General features: G+C 39.6%; 1 pseudogene; it reads right to left on the minus strand.

Annotated features, from left to right (window-relative positions):
- Positions 1-1,213: 1,213 nt before the first annotated feature.
- On the minus strand, positions 1,214-3,072 carry LOC122658307 (annotated as a pseudogene).
- Between the last annotated feature and the right edge of the window lie 14,366 nt (positions 3,073-17,438).

Here is a 17,438-nt window from a genome sequence, read left to right on the forward strand (position 1 = left end):
TTAAAGGAGGACCACAGCGCAACGGTAAGGTTGCTCCATTGCGACCTAGTGGTCACAGGTTCGAATTGGAAAACAGCCTCTCGGCGCAACGGGGGCAAGGCTGCATACATTATGACCCTCCCCAGACCCTGCAGTGGCGGGAGCCTCATGCACTGGGTCTGCCCTTTTTTTAGGAGCCCAAACATGGGCTTCCCTAGAAGTGAAACTGAGTTTTGGTACTGCATCAATGGGGTATAAAATCGACAGTGGGAACAACCACCAAACAGGATTGATCTCTGTAACAAGCTGCACCCTGACTGATAACATGAGCCACTCTATTGGCAACCATCCACATTCCACACATACTGGAAAGAAGCACAAGAGTAAGAAGAAAGGAAATGTCTAATATCTTGAAGCACCACCTCAATCTAGAAGGGAGGGTTTACAAGCTCTTGTCCAACACAGACTTTAAGAGGGTCTCGGAATCAGTCTCACATTGAATATCAGAAACAAAGACTATTTATCATACTAATGGTCGCAAGTACTAAGTCGCCAAGGAAATCCATTATAACCAATCACCCTCAACCAAAGATAAAACCCAGAGGATTGATACCACGAAGCAATGTAAGCATAACTCTGAATGTTGGTCATAAAACATTTGAGGGCAAAAAGTAAGACTGGGAAAAACAAGCATAGATGCAAAAACATGAAACATAACACAGCTTCATCCTTCAAAAAGCCCTACAGTGCAAAAGAGCATACCAGTTCCAGCAGAAGAACTTGGCATAATAGTGATTCTCCCATTAGAAAACATAAGTTCAATATAAGGATAACCGACATCAGATAAAAAAAATTCGTTGGACAAACAACAATGGAACTGAATAGAAAAGGGGGATGGGAGTAAAGAAACAGAAAACACCAGAAAGACATGAGATAGGAAAAGAATCATGTTATTCTTCAAATAAATGATATTAAGCACCATAAGAGCCACAATATTATATGAAACAAGAGTAGGATTACCTAACAGCGACTCATAAAAGAAGGCACCAGCTGATGCTAGAATTTTATAAGAACATTCAAGTTCCCAGCCTACAACGCCCTCTTTTATATATATAATCGCACTTGCCAGTTCAAATATCACAGCAGCAATCTTCATAACTACCAGAAACTTAGCCATAAGACGAGCACAAAACATTCACACAGAAGGAAGAACAGGGAAGAAATAAAAAACATAGAGACAGCAGATTCAACTTCATATATTAAGATACAGAGACAATTATTTACAGTGGAAACCAACAAAAGAGATCAAATTCATAATCAGCAATAATGCAATTAAATATATGCAATAGAAAGTAGAAACCCACAGAGGGGGAAAGGAGGGGATCAGGGGAAAAATTACAACCTTTTTTTTTCCCCACTGATCATCCAGTGTCCTAATTTCAAGTTTAATCAAAGCTTCATAGGTTCATCATCATCTTCAATATCCCAACTCAGATCCTCATCTTCGTCAGCAGCACTCAACCGCTTATGAAGATCAGCTCTGTTGGGGCTTCCACTAGTAGCCTCTTTCTTCTCGTCATTACTACCAAGATCTTCAATCTCATCCCAACCAAGGTCTTCTTCTTCTTCCTCAGGCAATGATGGTTGGCTTGAGACAACCGAAAAGTCGCTGTCCTTGGAAGATTCACCAGCATCGGTCTTCCCTTCTACGAACTTGGTAACGGAATCATCACCATTCAACCCAGACTCATCACCATTCAATCCAGATCCAGAGGGATGGGGCTTCCCCTCTGAGAGAATTTTATTAGATCCATTGTCACTACTAGATTCCATAACTTGATCCACGTTATCAATTTCTCCAATAGAGCTCCTCTCTCCCGTCTTGTCAGAACTACTGACCGGTTCTTCCTCGACAGTCTTCTTCTTCTCCGGAGCAATCTCCGAAGAGAATTTCTTCTCCAACTCCTTTTCTTCCGAGCTATTTACCTTCGCGTCGGCCGCATCAGTCGTTTCATCATCATCATCGACGTCCCAACTTAAATCTTCCTCCTCTTCCCTGGAAATCGCTCTCTTCACAAGATTAACCCTAGCATCTTCCACTTGCTTGAGTCTGTAGACCCTATAAAAGTAACGAATCCAGAAAGTTTCATGATCAACAGCATTGGGTACAAGCTTCGTGTAAATCCCCTCCATAACCCCATTCTCGCCGCATAAATTCTCAATCTCCTCGGCTTTCTCCTCGAGGATAAACCCAGATTTCCACTTGTTGAAGTCATCCAAATCCTCAGGCTCCTCACAATAAGTGTTGACATCAGTTTGGATTGCATGAACTTGCGCCTCAAATCGGTTGTACCGCTTCGAATTCAGACTCGAATTACTGAACTGCTGGCTATCAGAAGAATCGCTTTCGGGATCGGCAGCAAGGATCGCATCCTTACCCTGAGAGATGATCTCAGTCGTCCCACGCCACACGGAGCTCCCAAACTCGTCAATTACTTGCCCAACAGACTCGAGCGATCCCTGGGCAACGGATGCACCAACCTCAAGCGATACGGGAAGTTCCTTCACAGCACGACTGGCAACTTCACGGATCACCTCGGTCTCTTTCTTCAAGCCGGAGCGGAATTCTTCCAGATCGCGACGGTACGTCTGGAGAACCGATTCAGATTTCGTAGACAATGTCTGGATCAGTCCTCCGAAACTCCAGGCAGAACCACCCGAAGCTTTGGGGCTAGGGCTGGGATCGGGATTAGGGATTAGGGTTAGGGATTGTTGAATCGTGTTCTTTCAATGGAGCTTCCTCGTAATGATCTTCTTCTTCTTCTTCTTCCTTATCTTTGGATGATTTTTGAGGAGATTGTGAAATAGGTCGCTGGTTTTCTTCCGCATCTGAGTTCTCTGAATCCTCAGCGAAAACAGCTTTGAAGAAATTCATTGGGAAGAAAATCTATCAAAATTGATTGAATGGGATTATGATTTGCTTTATAGTTTGTAGAGGAAAGAGTGAAAATAACAGATCTGAGAAATGTTTCGCAAATCAACACCGACAGAAGAAGAGTGGGATTGAAGATTTTTTTATCTTTTTTTGAAAGGGACGAATATTCGATGCTGAGGAAGAGGGCCAGAGCCGGCCCAAAGGGGATAAATTATCCTCTTCAATTCCAAAGTGTGGCAATGGAGCAGTGCTAGGAGGAGATGTTGACACTTGACAATTAGCATCCAACGGTCTATATCAAGTCAATCTCCTTAGTCTTTATTGACTCGAGGCTCTTTAACTCGTATCTATTCATGAATTCTATGAAGATCTTGAATCGTTTTTGTACCAAATCTAAAACCAAGCGGATTTATTTTTTAATCCATACATTCTCCCATGTACTAGGAATTGAAATGAATGAAATCTTTTTGTTATTTCTTCATTATTTAGGGATGATTTCTATTTATACGGTCTCATAACCAATCAATCAATCAATCATGATTGATCGAATCATTGATACGAATAATATCAGTGTGATGTGGGAGAGAGCCAGATTTCTCCAAGGGGGATCATAGGCCAGAAACTGGCAAGCCTAACATCAGCTGATCTACGACCACCCTGAGTTTGGGTTTCTAAGTGACCAATCTTTAAAGTTCTTGTTTCGATAATTCAAAAGTGGGAGAATGCTTTTTACTAATGAATGAGATCGGACTGTTGGATGCAACAACTACCAGGTATCGACATCTCAACGCTGCGCTGCCGCACTGTCACACTTTAGGAATTGGAGAGGATAAAAATCCAGAGGGGATGAGCTACCGACCTCAGAAGATCACATGGTATGTAATCTCAGATCGGATCGAATTGCTATCGGTAGAGACCGATCCCGAGACCGATCCGATCCACCTATGCGGACAAGGGTAAAAAGGTTTTAAAAAAATTGGATTCTTTTTTTTAGGCAAAAGTGTCATATTTGGCCCAAGTTTGGGCGATCCCGATTCTGAGATTAGGAACCATTGATGGTATACGAATGGTTTTTTCCTTCTCGTAGATAAGTTGTATTGCACGAGGGGATCAAGAATTTTGTTATGTGTAGCATTGGGACTTGTAAAGCTCCATAGTATTGATGGGTTTGAAATATGTTTTTATCAAAAAACAAAATAAAAAAATTTGAGATGTACTCAAACCTAATTTGACTAAAGTTTGTTAATGATTCTTAAAAAGGAAAATGCATCGTTGGCAGCTGACTTCAGACTTATTAGCTTATGTAATGTAACTTATAAAATATTAGCCAAAATTTTAGCTAATAGACTCCAATCTTTACTTTCTTTGTTGACTTCATCTTTTCCGGATGCATTTATTCTTGGAAGACAAATAGTTGACAATATTGCTGGTGCACAAGAAATTTTTACATATCTCAATCGTGCTAAAGGAAAAATGGGCTTTGCTGCAATTAAGATTAACATGTTTAAGGCTTATGAGAGGGTCGAGTGATAACTTATTGACAATCTTCTTAGATTTTTGGGTCTTAATGAACACTGGATATCTATAGTTCACACTTTGATTTCTACTACCCCTTTCTCCTTTAAAATTGAAGGTAGTTCTTTTGAATTTTTGAAACCCTTTAGAGGTTTTAGACAAAGACGCCATTTGAGCCTTTACCTCTTCCTTTTAGCAATGGAAGTTCTCTCTAGAATCTTATGTGCTTATAGAGATATAGGAATGTTCAAAGGTATCAAGATTGCCAGGAATATCCCTGAAATTTCCCATCTCCTCTTTGCTGAGATAAGTTTGTCTTGGACCTCTTCTTTGACATTACTGGACAACAGATTAATTTTTTAAAAAGTGATTTTTTTTTCCAGCAAAAATGTCAGGGCCTCTAATAGGAAATCTTTATGCTCTCTCATTCGAATGAAAGAAATGTCTTCTAATTCTATGTATTTAGGTGCTAAATTATGTCATTCTCGTTCTAAAAGTAGAAATTTAAAATTTATTGCTGATAGGGTAAGGTCTAAGCTTTCTTCCTGGACATCAAATTTTCTTTCCTATGCTAGTCGACGAGTGTTAATTCAATCTGTGCTTTCTTCTACTCCTTATTTAATGTCATGTTTTCTCTTCCCCAACAAAGTTTGCAATGAGTTGGATTCTATTTATAATCGTTTCTGGAATAATGATAATAGTGATAAGAAGAAATATCATTGAATTGGTTAGGATAAGGTTTGTCACCATACTAAAGGAGGTGGTCTCAGAATTAGAAAATCTATTGTTCAGAATAAGGCTTTGATCCTAAGACTAGGATGGAGACTTATTACTAAGCCTGATTCCTTTTGGGTTAGAGTTTTAAAAGCCAAATACTTTCCAAGGACCTCTATTTTTTATCCCAAAATAATTGCAAAATGTGGATCATGGACATGGATTAGCATTGCTTCTGTGTTATCAGACTTGCAAAAAATGGCGTTTCGCCAAGTAGGGAATGGTAAGTCAACTTCATGTTGGTTTGACCCTTGGATACCTTCATCCACAAGTAATTTTATCCCCAATATCAGGAACTTTACTGATACTTATAATACTGTTCAGGATTTATGTTCTAAGAATGTTTGGAGTCGTTCTTCTCTATTATCCTGCTTTTCTTTAATTACTGTAAATAATGTTCTTAACATTACCTTATCTGAATCTGATGATTGTTGTAGATGTCCCCTTTCAAAAAGTGGGTCATTTTCAACATTGCTGCCAACTTCCTCTCATCTCCAATAAACCCTAGACCCATAATTTTCAAATGGTGGAAGTTTTTTTGGAAAATAAATATTCATCCTCGATTTAAAATCTTCTTTTGGCGTGTTTTAAATGCAGGGATCCCTGTCAGAGCTTTACTTTCGAAATGGATGTCCATCGAGCCTTCATACATTTTCTATGGTTCTGTCAATGAATCCATATAGCATCTTTTCCTTCATTTGATTGGACCAAACGTATCTGGGTTCCTAGTCCTGTTGGACTGAGAACTGAGCATCTCACAACCCCCTCTTTTACTGACCTCTGTGCATCTATCCTCGAAGCCCATGCATCTGAGAAACAATCTATGAATTGGTTCTTCTCTGTTTTTATTTGTAACTTTTTATTTTATTTAAACTGTAAAAAACAAAGTAATTCTAGGTTCTTCTATGGTTGATCCTATATTGGTCATCCATGACGTCTTAAAATGGCTATCTGATATGAATATTCACCCTCCTACTAGTGGTTTATCTGATTTGGTTTCTACACAGAACACACACTCAATTTCTATCTCACATCTACTTGCTCATGTCAAGTTGAATTTTTCTGGTTTAATTGGCGCAGACATTTATGAACCAGCCTTTAGAATAACCGGTTGGACTTTTAACATTTTGCTAGATGGACAGAGTATGCTAACCGATGCAGGTGAACTATCTACTCATGATGAACGAGAAGTTGAACTTTTTGGGATCCTCAAAGGATGGAAATGTGCTCAAGAAGCTAGAATTCCGATCACTCAAGTATGGTTTTGTAATAAAGACTTATGTGAATACCTTAAACCTACTACTCACCATAAGATACCCTGGAATCTTATCGGACCCTTGTTAGAATTAGCGGAAGTCACTGATAACTTCTTTAGTATCCCTTTTACCTAGTTTGATTCTTAGAGCTTTATCAAGTCTAACCTTTTGTAGTTTTTATTACATATAATATAATGTTACTACTTTCCATAAAAAAAGAAGAAGGGTAAATTACACGTCACCCCTGATTTTCAAACAAAACTTAAATCACCCCTCGATTTTTGAAAATACTCAAATCACCCCCTGTATTAGACCCCAATATGACAAATTAGTCCCCACCGTTAGTTTTACTTTTATGCTGTTAAGTGATGATGTTAGCCAGTTAAATAAATTTAAATCCCTAAACTACCCTTGACATCCAAACATAGACTTTGAAGGGTAGTATTGTAAATTTAATTCTAATGTTTTAGTATAAGGGTAAAATAGTCCTTTCACACCAATAACTAACAGCAGATTAACACCGTTACTGTAGAGGGGGACAGATGAGTATTTTGAAAAACCAGGGGGTGATTTGAGTTTCATTTGAAAACCAGGGGGTGACATGTAATTTACCCTAAAAAAACATACCCTTGTGTCAATGATTCCTAAGAAACTTGATGCTAATAAGGTTGAAGAGTTTTGTTTGATGAGCTTACGTAATGTGTCTTATAAGCACATTGTTCAGTCAAATGAGTGTCCTAGTTGTGGGCAAGCCCTTGAGACTGTGTAGCATGCTCTCCTTTATTGCCCCTAGCTCAACAGGCATGGTTTGCTTCTGCAATGTCTATGAGATCTTCATCTTTTCACAATCTTCCATTATTTGAGTGGATCATCAAGTGGGGTAAAGTGTCACGTTCTACAAAGAAGGAGCAACAAAAGTTCTTCACCTCTCATGCCATTGTGGTTTGGGAAATATGGAAGCTCATGAACTAAAGAGTTTTTTGAGCCACTCTTCCTTCTTTCAATCCTTGGGTTTCTACTATGAACAAAAATGTGGAGGAAGCCCCCTCCTTGATTCTGGACTCTCCTTCCTCTCATGCCCCCATACACCCCTCTGTGGGTCCTCTTCACTTCGCTGGTGAAACTCTCTCTATTTTTATTGATGTAATGATATCTTCTTGACCAAAAGCAAAGGGAGTTGGTTGTGTTATCTTGGACCACCTGAAGAATAACAGGCTTGTTGCAACTGACCATTTGGTTGTTATGCCTGCACTTGTGGGGAAAGCTATTGTTATTCGCTTAGCATTGACTTCTGCTCACCTTGTTGGTCTATCTCAGGTTACTGATTTTTCTGACTGCCAGGTGCTTGTTAACTACCTCTCCCCCTCCCCTTTGCTCCCTCCTTCTAGTATTTTCGCTATAGTGCTGGATATTTTGTGTCTAAAGGAGGGCTTTTCCTTTTTCTGATTTTTTCATGTAAGTATATTTACAAATGTTGTGGCTAATTTTATTTCTTTTTTTTTTTTTTGGACAAACTCATTTTATTTCTAAATGGGCCACTTCCTATCCCCATAGGGGGTTTATGGGTGTCCTCCTTTCCAAAGAATATTCCTGTTATACCCAATGGATCACTGAGAGGGGGGGTGAATCAGTGATGTCAAAAAACGTTTCCTCACATGTCACTCTCGTCAACAAATACCTGAAAGCACAAACATAATCCACAAGGCACATAGAGAATTACGAGGTTCACCCGAAGGTTACGTCCACGGTGCAATGAACACTTGAGCACCGACTCGAAAAGTGGCCTATATGTATAAGCACGATACAGAATAATCCCACTAGCACCCACCAGTGAGGAGCACCCACCCCTTACAAAAATTCAACATAGCACCCACTATGTTTGGAGTTACAACCCCAAAGACACTAGTTACGCACCCACGTAATAATGTTTACAACCAATCACCAATAAATAAAAGTTTACAATGAAAACCCCTAATACATGATGTGTACCCAAGGCCCAAAGTAAATATACATGTAGAAAGATAAAAATCAGAATTACAATAATATGGCACCCTCTCTGATTTTTATATCTTCAGCCAACCACCACTTTCACAGATAAGGTGTGAAAATAACCGGAGCAATATGGCAGCAGTAGAGTAATCACAACTTCAAAGATATCAGCATATAACAAGATTATAACCATCATGATCATAACTTCAGATATGGGCAGCACCAACATCAACAAATAAAGAGCACTTAAACTTGAACGAGGCAGCCCCAAGAGCTCATAACAGTAGCAACAAAATCTTGCCCGTGATTAACACTTTGTATGACTCCAACATTAATAGTTATGGCACATGCTCGAGTAGCAGTATTAGATCAACACCATTGTAGCAGTATTTGATTTTTATAAGCAATTCATGATAGCAGTAACACTACTTGAAGCTTAGATCAACAACAAATGGATGTGACAAGCAAGCATTTGAATCCGGGTAACTTTAAATCATAAGAGTGCTTTCATAACCATAGCAGCAACATAAGAGCATATCAGAAATTCAACATACCCGTGGTTCCGAACTCATTCTCTCTTACTTTTCAGATACTCAAATAAAGAGCCTTTCAACTCATAAATCTGCTGCAATTAAGAGAGCTCATATTCTACCTGCACGTTGCCTTCATATTCCACCAATCAAATCAACAAGCAACTGGGAAACATCCTTCTTCTTCAATACACCATATCAGAATGATATTTTCTTACTCTCTCTCTTCTCTATTTCTCTTCTTTTCTCCACACGGTTCTACAGTCAAAACACCGAGCACTATAGATTCTCTCACTTTTTTCTCTTGATTCTTAATTCTACAACTGTAGAAAGTTCCACGCTATTTCAATAGAGAGGTCCCCTTTTTTTTTTATCAAGGAAGTTCGGCAGCAAGCAATCCATATTCAAGGGAGAGAATTCCTAAAAAGAACTTCTTATAACTTAAGCTTTCCTTATTTCAAACGAATGTGGCTGACTGAAATTCACTTTCTAAAAACACACCAACCCATCATTCACATATAGAAGCTTCATATTGGGCCTTTTCGAATCTGATTTGGATTCCTATTAAGGCAGTGATCACATGTAGCAAAGATCTTCTACTCGGTTGCCTTCTAAAATAGAATCTCAGATTTTGAATGCACACAAATAAAGCCATATCACGAATATTCAAGGAGTTGCTGTCCAAAATTTATTTTACCTTGCATAGACATCCAAGTGGCAGCAGCCACTATATTTATAAACCTACCACCTTTGCTAATTAAGTAAAACTTCCTTGAACCTATTTGAAGACCCCATTACCTTGCTGATGTCATGATCCCATGCTGTCCACCATGTGTCAAGAGGCCTTATTAAACTTAACTCCTCTACTTGACCGAGACCAAAGGAGATATGGGCTACCTATCACCAATCCACTAAGTTTATGAAATTATGTTTTATAAGAGAACATGGTAGTGGGCTGACATCATAAATCTACTCAAGCATATAAAATGTCCTTGAACAAAAAACAGTATTGGTTTGGTTCGAACTGAGCCACTTAGAAATTGAACCAAATTGAACCAATACACTTGGTCCTCAATTTAATGTACCAGTTTAATGCAGACATTTTGGCAATGTAATGTTGACACCAATTACAATACATGTGTTGCAAATATGTTGCTCAACACATAGATAACAAACTCCCCTTTTGGAATTGGTGGCAACACATACAACTTCAAACAACGTACAATGCCAAAACTCTCCCTAGCTGAGATAACTTGAAGTTGCCTCTCTCCCCCTTTGTCAACAATTTCAAAGAGAAGGTTCATACCTTGGGAAATAGCTTCGTTGGGCTCCACCTTCACCAACTGAAGTGGAGGAGCAAAAATGTCAAGCAATAAGCTTGAGCTCCCCCTTTCCCATGCGCCTAAGCGCCTCAATGCTGGGGAAGGATAACCATACCCAATTTCTGACGAAGATACTCAAAGGCATCCTTAGGTAATGGTTTGGTGAATATATAGGCAACTTGCTCCTTAGTAGGAACAAAATCTAACTGGACATCACCGTCAGTAACCTTCTCTCATAGGAAATGATAACGAATGGAAATATGTTTCGTACGAGAATGCATGAAAGGATTTTTTGAGATACTTATGGCACTTGTATTATCACAAAATATTGAAATGGGCCATACCTGCTCAACACATAGATCCTTCAGCATCTGTAGCATCCATAAGATCTATGTACAACATGATGTCGTTGCTATGTACTCTGCCTCAGCCGTTGATAGAGATACCGAGTCTTGCTTCTTACTGTGCCACGCGACCAGACTGTTGCCTAAGTAGAAAGCTCCACCACTAGTACTCTTACGATCATCTACACTGCCTGCCCAATCTGCATCTAAGTATGCAGTAAGTGTGAAGTCACTCCCCCTGAGGTACCATAAACCATGCTCCACGGTCCCTTTAAGATATCGAAATATCCGTTTAACCGCTGTAACATGTGACTCCTTTGGATTGGCTTGATAGCGTGCAACCATGCATACAGCTTGCAAGATATCTGGTCGTGATGCAGTCAGGTACAATAAACTCCCAATCATGGATCTATACATTGTCTGATCAATTGGAGGTGACTCATCATCCTTGCTCAACTTGCATCCTATCACCATAGGTGTACTCACTGGCTTACAATCTTCCATCATAAATTTCTTGAGTGTCTCTTTCATGTACTTAATTTGAGAAATAAATATGCCATCTTTCATCTGATGAATCTACAAACCAAGAAAATAAGATAACTCACCGATTATGGACATCTCGAACTCTGTTTTCATTATTTCTGCAAAGTCCTTACACAACTCCTCCATGTGGCCTCCAAAAATGATGTCGTCAACATAGACTACCACAACTATCTGACTGTTATTCTCAGACTTGATGTAGAGATTACTATCCACGAACCCTTTCTTGAATCCCAACTGACATAGATAGGTATCTAAGCGTGAATACCATGCTCTCGGTGCTTGTTTTAGTCCATATAGTGCTTTCTTCAATCTACACACCATGGTAGGATCTTCACTCAATTGGAATCCATCTGGCTGCTCGATATAGACTTCCTCCTTGAGCATCCCATTCAAGAATGTTGACTTGATGTCCATCTGATATACTCTGAAACCTCGATGCACTGCCAAAGCTATGAACAATCTGATGGCCTCCTTTCTTGCAACTGGAGCAAAGGTTTCTTCAAAATCAATGCCTTCTACCTATGCATAGCCCTTGCATACCAATCTTGCTTTGTTTCTCACTACTTGGCCATCTTCATTTAGCTTGTTTTTGATGACCCACTTTGTACCAATAATATTCTTATTAATTGGTCTTGGTACTAAAGTCCAAGTCTTGTTCTTCACTATTTGATCAAGCTCCTCTTCCATTGCTTTCACCCAACTTGTATCTTGTATTGCCTCTGCAATTGATTTGGGCTCTACAAGAGACAACATAGAGTAGGTGTTAGCAGTCTTCATCCTCCTGGTTTGAACGCCGATACTTGGGTCACCAATGATTTGCTGCCTTGGATGATTCTTCTGCCATTTGTTGGGGGTAACTATAGTGTCTTCTATCTGTTCTTCTGAGTCTTCATCTGCTGGTTCAACTGACTCAGGTGTATTGTCCTCCTTGATTTCACTATCATCAGGGTCATCAGTGAAATCCTCGAACATTGGTAGCTCCCTGGTGGGGTCTTTGGATGTTGCCCTCTTCTCATCAATAGTGACATCAGCACTTTCAACAAGCTTCTTCAGTCTTTTATTATAGCACCTATATGCCTTGCTTTGACTAGAGTAACCTAAGAAAATGCCTTCATCAGCTCGATCTTCAAATTTCTCCAAATTCTGATCTAGCCTCTCTATGTAGCATCGACTGCCAAACACTCTTAAGTGCTTAACAGTCGCTTTCCTCCCAGACCATAGCTCATAGGGTGTTTTTCTCTCATGGGGTCTGAGCATGCATTTGTTCTATATGTAAACAGCTGTGTGGACTGCTTCCTTCCAAAATACAGCAGAAACATTGCTCTCATTCATCATTGTGCAAGCCATCTCCTGTACTGTTCTATTTTCTCTTTCGACTACCCCATTCTGCTTAGGTGTCTTGGATGTTGAAAATTGTCTTCTGATGCCATGCTCGTTGCAATAGTCTATGAACTCATCTAGAGTGAATTCACCACCTTTGTCACATCTCAAGCACTTGATCCTTTTGCCAATCATGTTCTCAGCCTGATTTTTGAAGATCTGGAATCGATGTAGTACCTCTGACTTGTGTCTCATGAATAGTACCCATGTCATTCTAGAATAATCATCAATACAAAGCATGAAGTGCCTGTCACTGTTCCAGCTTTGTGTCCTCATGGGTCCACACAAGTCAGTGTGTACCAACTGTAGTGGCTCTGTACTGTAGTGTTCCTTTGCCTTGTGAGTTACTTTGGTCTGCTTGCCTTTCTGACATGAGCTACAAATAGACTCTACAGGTTTGCTGATTTTGGGCATGTCTCTTACTGCGTTCTTTGAACTGATCTTGACTAGGTTATCAAAGCTGATATGACCTAGCCTTTTGTGCCATAGCCAGTTTTCATCCTGTTGTCCAAATAAATAAGAACGTTCCATTTCATCAGTCAACATGTATAGGTTTCCAGAAGTTCTCATACTTGCTGCTACAAGCTTGTCGTTGCTTGATTTCCAGATCTCACATCCATAGGTATTGAAGATGACATCATGCCCTTTGTCACAAATCTGGCTAATACTGAGCAAGTTATGTCTCAACCCTGTCACGTAGAGAACATCATGGGACTTTGCTTTTCTTCCAAAATTTACTGTGCCTTTGCCAATTATTTTTCCTCCATCATTGTTGCCGAACCGAACGGAGCCTCCATCATACTGCTGGTACTTCTCAAATATTTCTTTATTACCTGTCATATGACGTGAGCAACCACTATCGAGAAGCCATGACATTGGCTTGTTCTGAGCTTTGAGAGTTGTCTTTACTACCATAGAATTGTTCTCCACAACATCATTCTTCTTCACCCAAGTAGTTTTCACATTGGTTGTTTTGGGCTGAACAAGATTTTTTCTTTCCTGCATGTGGTTAGTATGCAACATTTTTCTACAATATTTGGCAATATGTCCATACATGTTACATTTATAGCATCTTAACACACCATGCATCAAAGGGAAAAAATGATTCCTAGAGGAGTAGTTTCTAGGGGCATTGTTCATCCTACACTCAGAAAGTCTATGGCCATAAGTATTGCAATTATAACAATAGCCATAAAAAGGAGTGTACCTGAGTAATGCAGCTGACCATGTAGATGGTGCATACCTCAAAAATTTCTGGTATGCCAATTTGCTTCTATTTTGTCTGTGGGGTACTTTCTTCAACTGTATGGGATCTTCAATAGTGCCTTTACCTTTCACCATCTGCTTTGATGACTCACCCTCATAACCTAGGCCAAACTTGATGTGTGCAGGTCTCTGACAGCTCAATATCTCATCAAGTTTGTCTGTTTGAGGATCACTGGATGAAGGAATGCTCTCAACAGATATATCCACTTTGTTTCTAAGCATAACAACTTCTTCCTCGAGCTTGCAGTAATCACCAAACTCGAGGGAGAATTGAGTTTCAAGCTCATCAACAACCTTCTTGAACTCTTCAATTTGAACCTTCATCTCAAGTATTTTCTTCTCAGCTTCCTTGAGTTGCTTTGTAGTCTTCTTGTGGCTTTTGCGTTCAGTCTTTAGCTCATCAAGTGCTGCAATAAGCTCTCCTTCTAAGTCTACCTTAGCCTCCTCATCATCATTATCAGAGCCAGTGGTGGGGTGCTCATCAGACTTCTCAGTAATATCACTTAGTACCATGAATAGTGACTCATCTTTATAATTGTCATCTAAAGTGCTACTGTGGTGCTTAGAAATTAGTCCCTTACTCTTTGATTTCCCTTTCTTGAGGAATGGTTTTTTCTTTTTGAATTGCTTGGGTTCTTCATCAGCCTCTTTGTCCTTGTGTGGACACTTGGCAGCAAAGTGACCAACACCTCCACAATTGAAGCACTTGAATGGTAATTTACCTCTATACTTGCCTTTGCCTCGCTTCAGTTTTCTGATAAAGTTCGTTTCACCGTCATCACTATCAGCATCAGTATCATCTTCATCAGACTTGGGCTCAATCTTCTTTTTCTTATGAACCTTGAATGCAGCCGTCTTGTCAGTAGCTTTAGGTCTGTCAATTCGCATCTCAAAAGCTGAAAGGGAGCCATGCAGTTCATCCATGCTAAACGTATCAAGATCCTTTGCTTCTTCAATGGCAGGCACCTTCGAATCGAACCGGGGTGGCAATGATCTCAACACTTTCTTTACGATCACAGGGTCTTTGATTTCTTCCCCAAGTCCTCTAATGGCGTTGACTGCCTCATTAACCCTCAACATATAAGCCTCGATAGTTTCATCTTCAGCCATCTTTAGGCACTCGAACTGGGCTCTATGAGTTTGTAGCTTTGCTTCTTTGATCTTGGCGTCGCCATCATGAACACTGCATAGCTTGTCCCAAATTTGTTTGGCAGTGGTACAGCCCATGACTTTCACAAGTTCACTGTCAACTAGTCCACTCATCAATGCATTTTGAGCCTTACTGTCATTTTCGTAGGCTTTCTTCTGAGCATTCTCTGTTAATGGACCTTCCACAGGTGTGTAACCAGTCTTAACTGACATCCAAACATCATAGCCAAGTGATCTCAAGTAGGTTCGCATTCGAAGCTTCCAAAATGCATAATTTGTTCCATCGAACAATGTTGCTTTGTTGGATGAAAACCTTCACGATTAGCCATTGGGTACTCAAGATACCACTTATTATACCCAATGGATCACTGAGAGGGGGGGGGTGAATCAGTGATGTCTAAAAACGTTTCCTCACTTGCCACTCTCGTCAACAAATACCTGAAAGCACAAACATAATCCACAAGGCACCCAGAGAATTACGTGGTTCACCCGAAGGCTACGTCCATGGTGCAATGACCACTCGAGCACTGACTCAAAAAGTGGCCTATATGTATAAGCACAATACATAATAATTCCACTAGCACCCACCAATGAGGAGCACCCACCCCTTACAAAAATTCAACACAACACCCACTATGTTTGGAGTTACAACCCCAAAGACACTAGTTACGCACCCACGTAATAGTGTTTACAACCAATCACCAATAAATAAGGGTTTACAATGAAAACCCCTAATACATGATGTCTACCCAAGGCCCAAAGTAAACATACATGTAGAAAAATAAAAATCAGAATTACAATAATATGGCACCCTCTCTGATTTTTATATCTTCAGCCAACCACCAATTTCACAGACAAGGTGTGAAAATAACCGGAGCAATATGGCAGCAGTAGAGTAATCACAACTTCAATAGATAGCACCATGTAACAAGATTATAACCATCATGATCATAACTTCAGATATGGGCAGCACCAACATCAACAAATAAAGAGCACTTAAACTTGAACGAGGCAGCCCCAATAGCTCATAACAGTAGCAACAAAATCATGCCCGTGATTAACACTTTGTATGACTCCAACATTAATAGTTATGGCACATGCTCGAGTAGCAGTATTAGATCAACACCATTGCAGCAATATTTGATTTTTATAAGCAAATCATGATAGCAGTAACACTACTTGAAGCTTAGATCAGCAACAAATGGATGTGACAAGAAGGCATTTGAATTCGGGTAACTTTAAATCATAAGAGTGCTTTCATAACCACAGCAGCAATATAAGAGCATATCAGAAATTCAACATACCTGTGGTTCCGAACTCAGTCTCTCTTACTTTTCAGATACTGCTGCAATTAAGAGAGCTCATATTCTGCCTGCACGTTGCCTTCATATTCCACCAATCAAATCAACAAGCAACTGGAAAACATCCTTCTTCTTCAATACACCATATCAGAATGATATTTTCTTACTCTCTCTCTTCTCTATTTCTCTTCTTTTCTCCACACGGTTCTACAGTCAAAACACCGAGCACTATAGATTCTCTCACTTTTTTCTCTTGATTCTTAATTCTACAACTGTAGAGAGTTCCACGCTATTTCAATAGAGAGGTCCCCTTTGTTTTTATCAAGGAAGGTCGGCAGCTAGCAATCCATATTCAAGGGAGAGAATTCCTAAAAAGAACTTCTTATAACTTAAGCTTTCCTTATTTCAAACAAATGTGGCTGACTGAAATTCACTTTCTAAAAACACACCAACCCATCATTCACATATAGAAACTTCATATTGGGTCTTTTCGAATCTGATTTGGATTCCTATTAAGGCAGTGATCACATGTAGCAAAGATCTTCTACTCGGCTGCCTCCTAAAATAGAATCTCAAATTTTGAATGCACAAAAATAAAGTCATATCACGAATATTCAAGGAGTTGCTGTCCAAAACTTATTTTACCTCGCATAGACATCCAAGTGGCAGCAGCCACTATATTTATAAACCTACCACCTTTGCTAATTAAGTAAAACTTCCTTGAACCTATATGAAGACCCCATTACCTTGCTGATGTCATGATCCCATGTTGTCCACCATGTGTCAAGAGGCCTTATTAAACTTAACTCCTCTACTTGATCGAGACCAAAGGAGATATGGGCTGCCTATCACCAATCTACCAAGTTTCTGAATTTATGTTTCATAAGAGAACATGGTAGTGGGCTGACATCATAAATCCACTCAAGCATATAAAATGTCCTTGAACCAAAAACAGTACTGGTTTGGTTCGAACTGAGCCACTTAGAAATTGAATCAAATTGAACCAATACACTTGGTCCTCAATTTAATGTATCAGTTTAATGCAGACATTTTGGCAGTGTAATGTTGACACCAATTACAATACATGTGTTGCAAATATGTTGCTCAACACATAGATAACAATTCCCTCCATTGTAAAGCAGTTGTTGCCGTTTT

This window comes from Telopea speciosissima, chromosome 4 (assembly GCF_018873765.1).
Source record: "Telopea speciosissima isolate NSW1024214 ecotype Mountain lineage chromosome 4, Tspe_v1, whole genome shotgun sequence".
In the NCBI taxonomy this organism is placed as follows: Eukaryota; Viridiplantae; Streptophyta; class Magnoliopsida; order Proteales; family Proteaceae; genus Telopea; species Telopea speciosissima.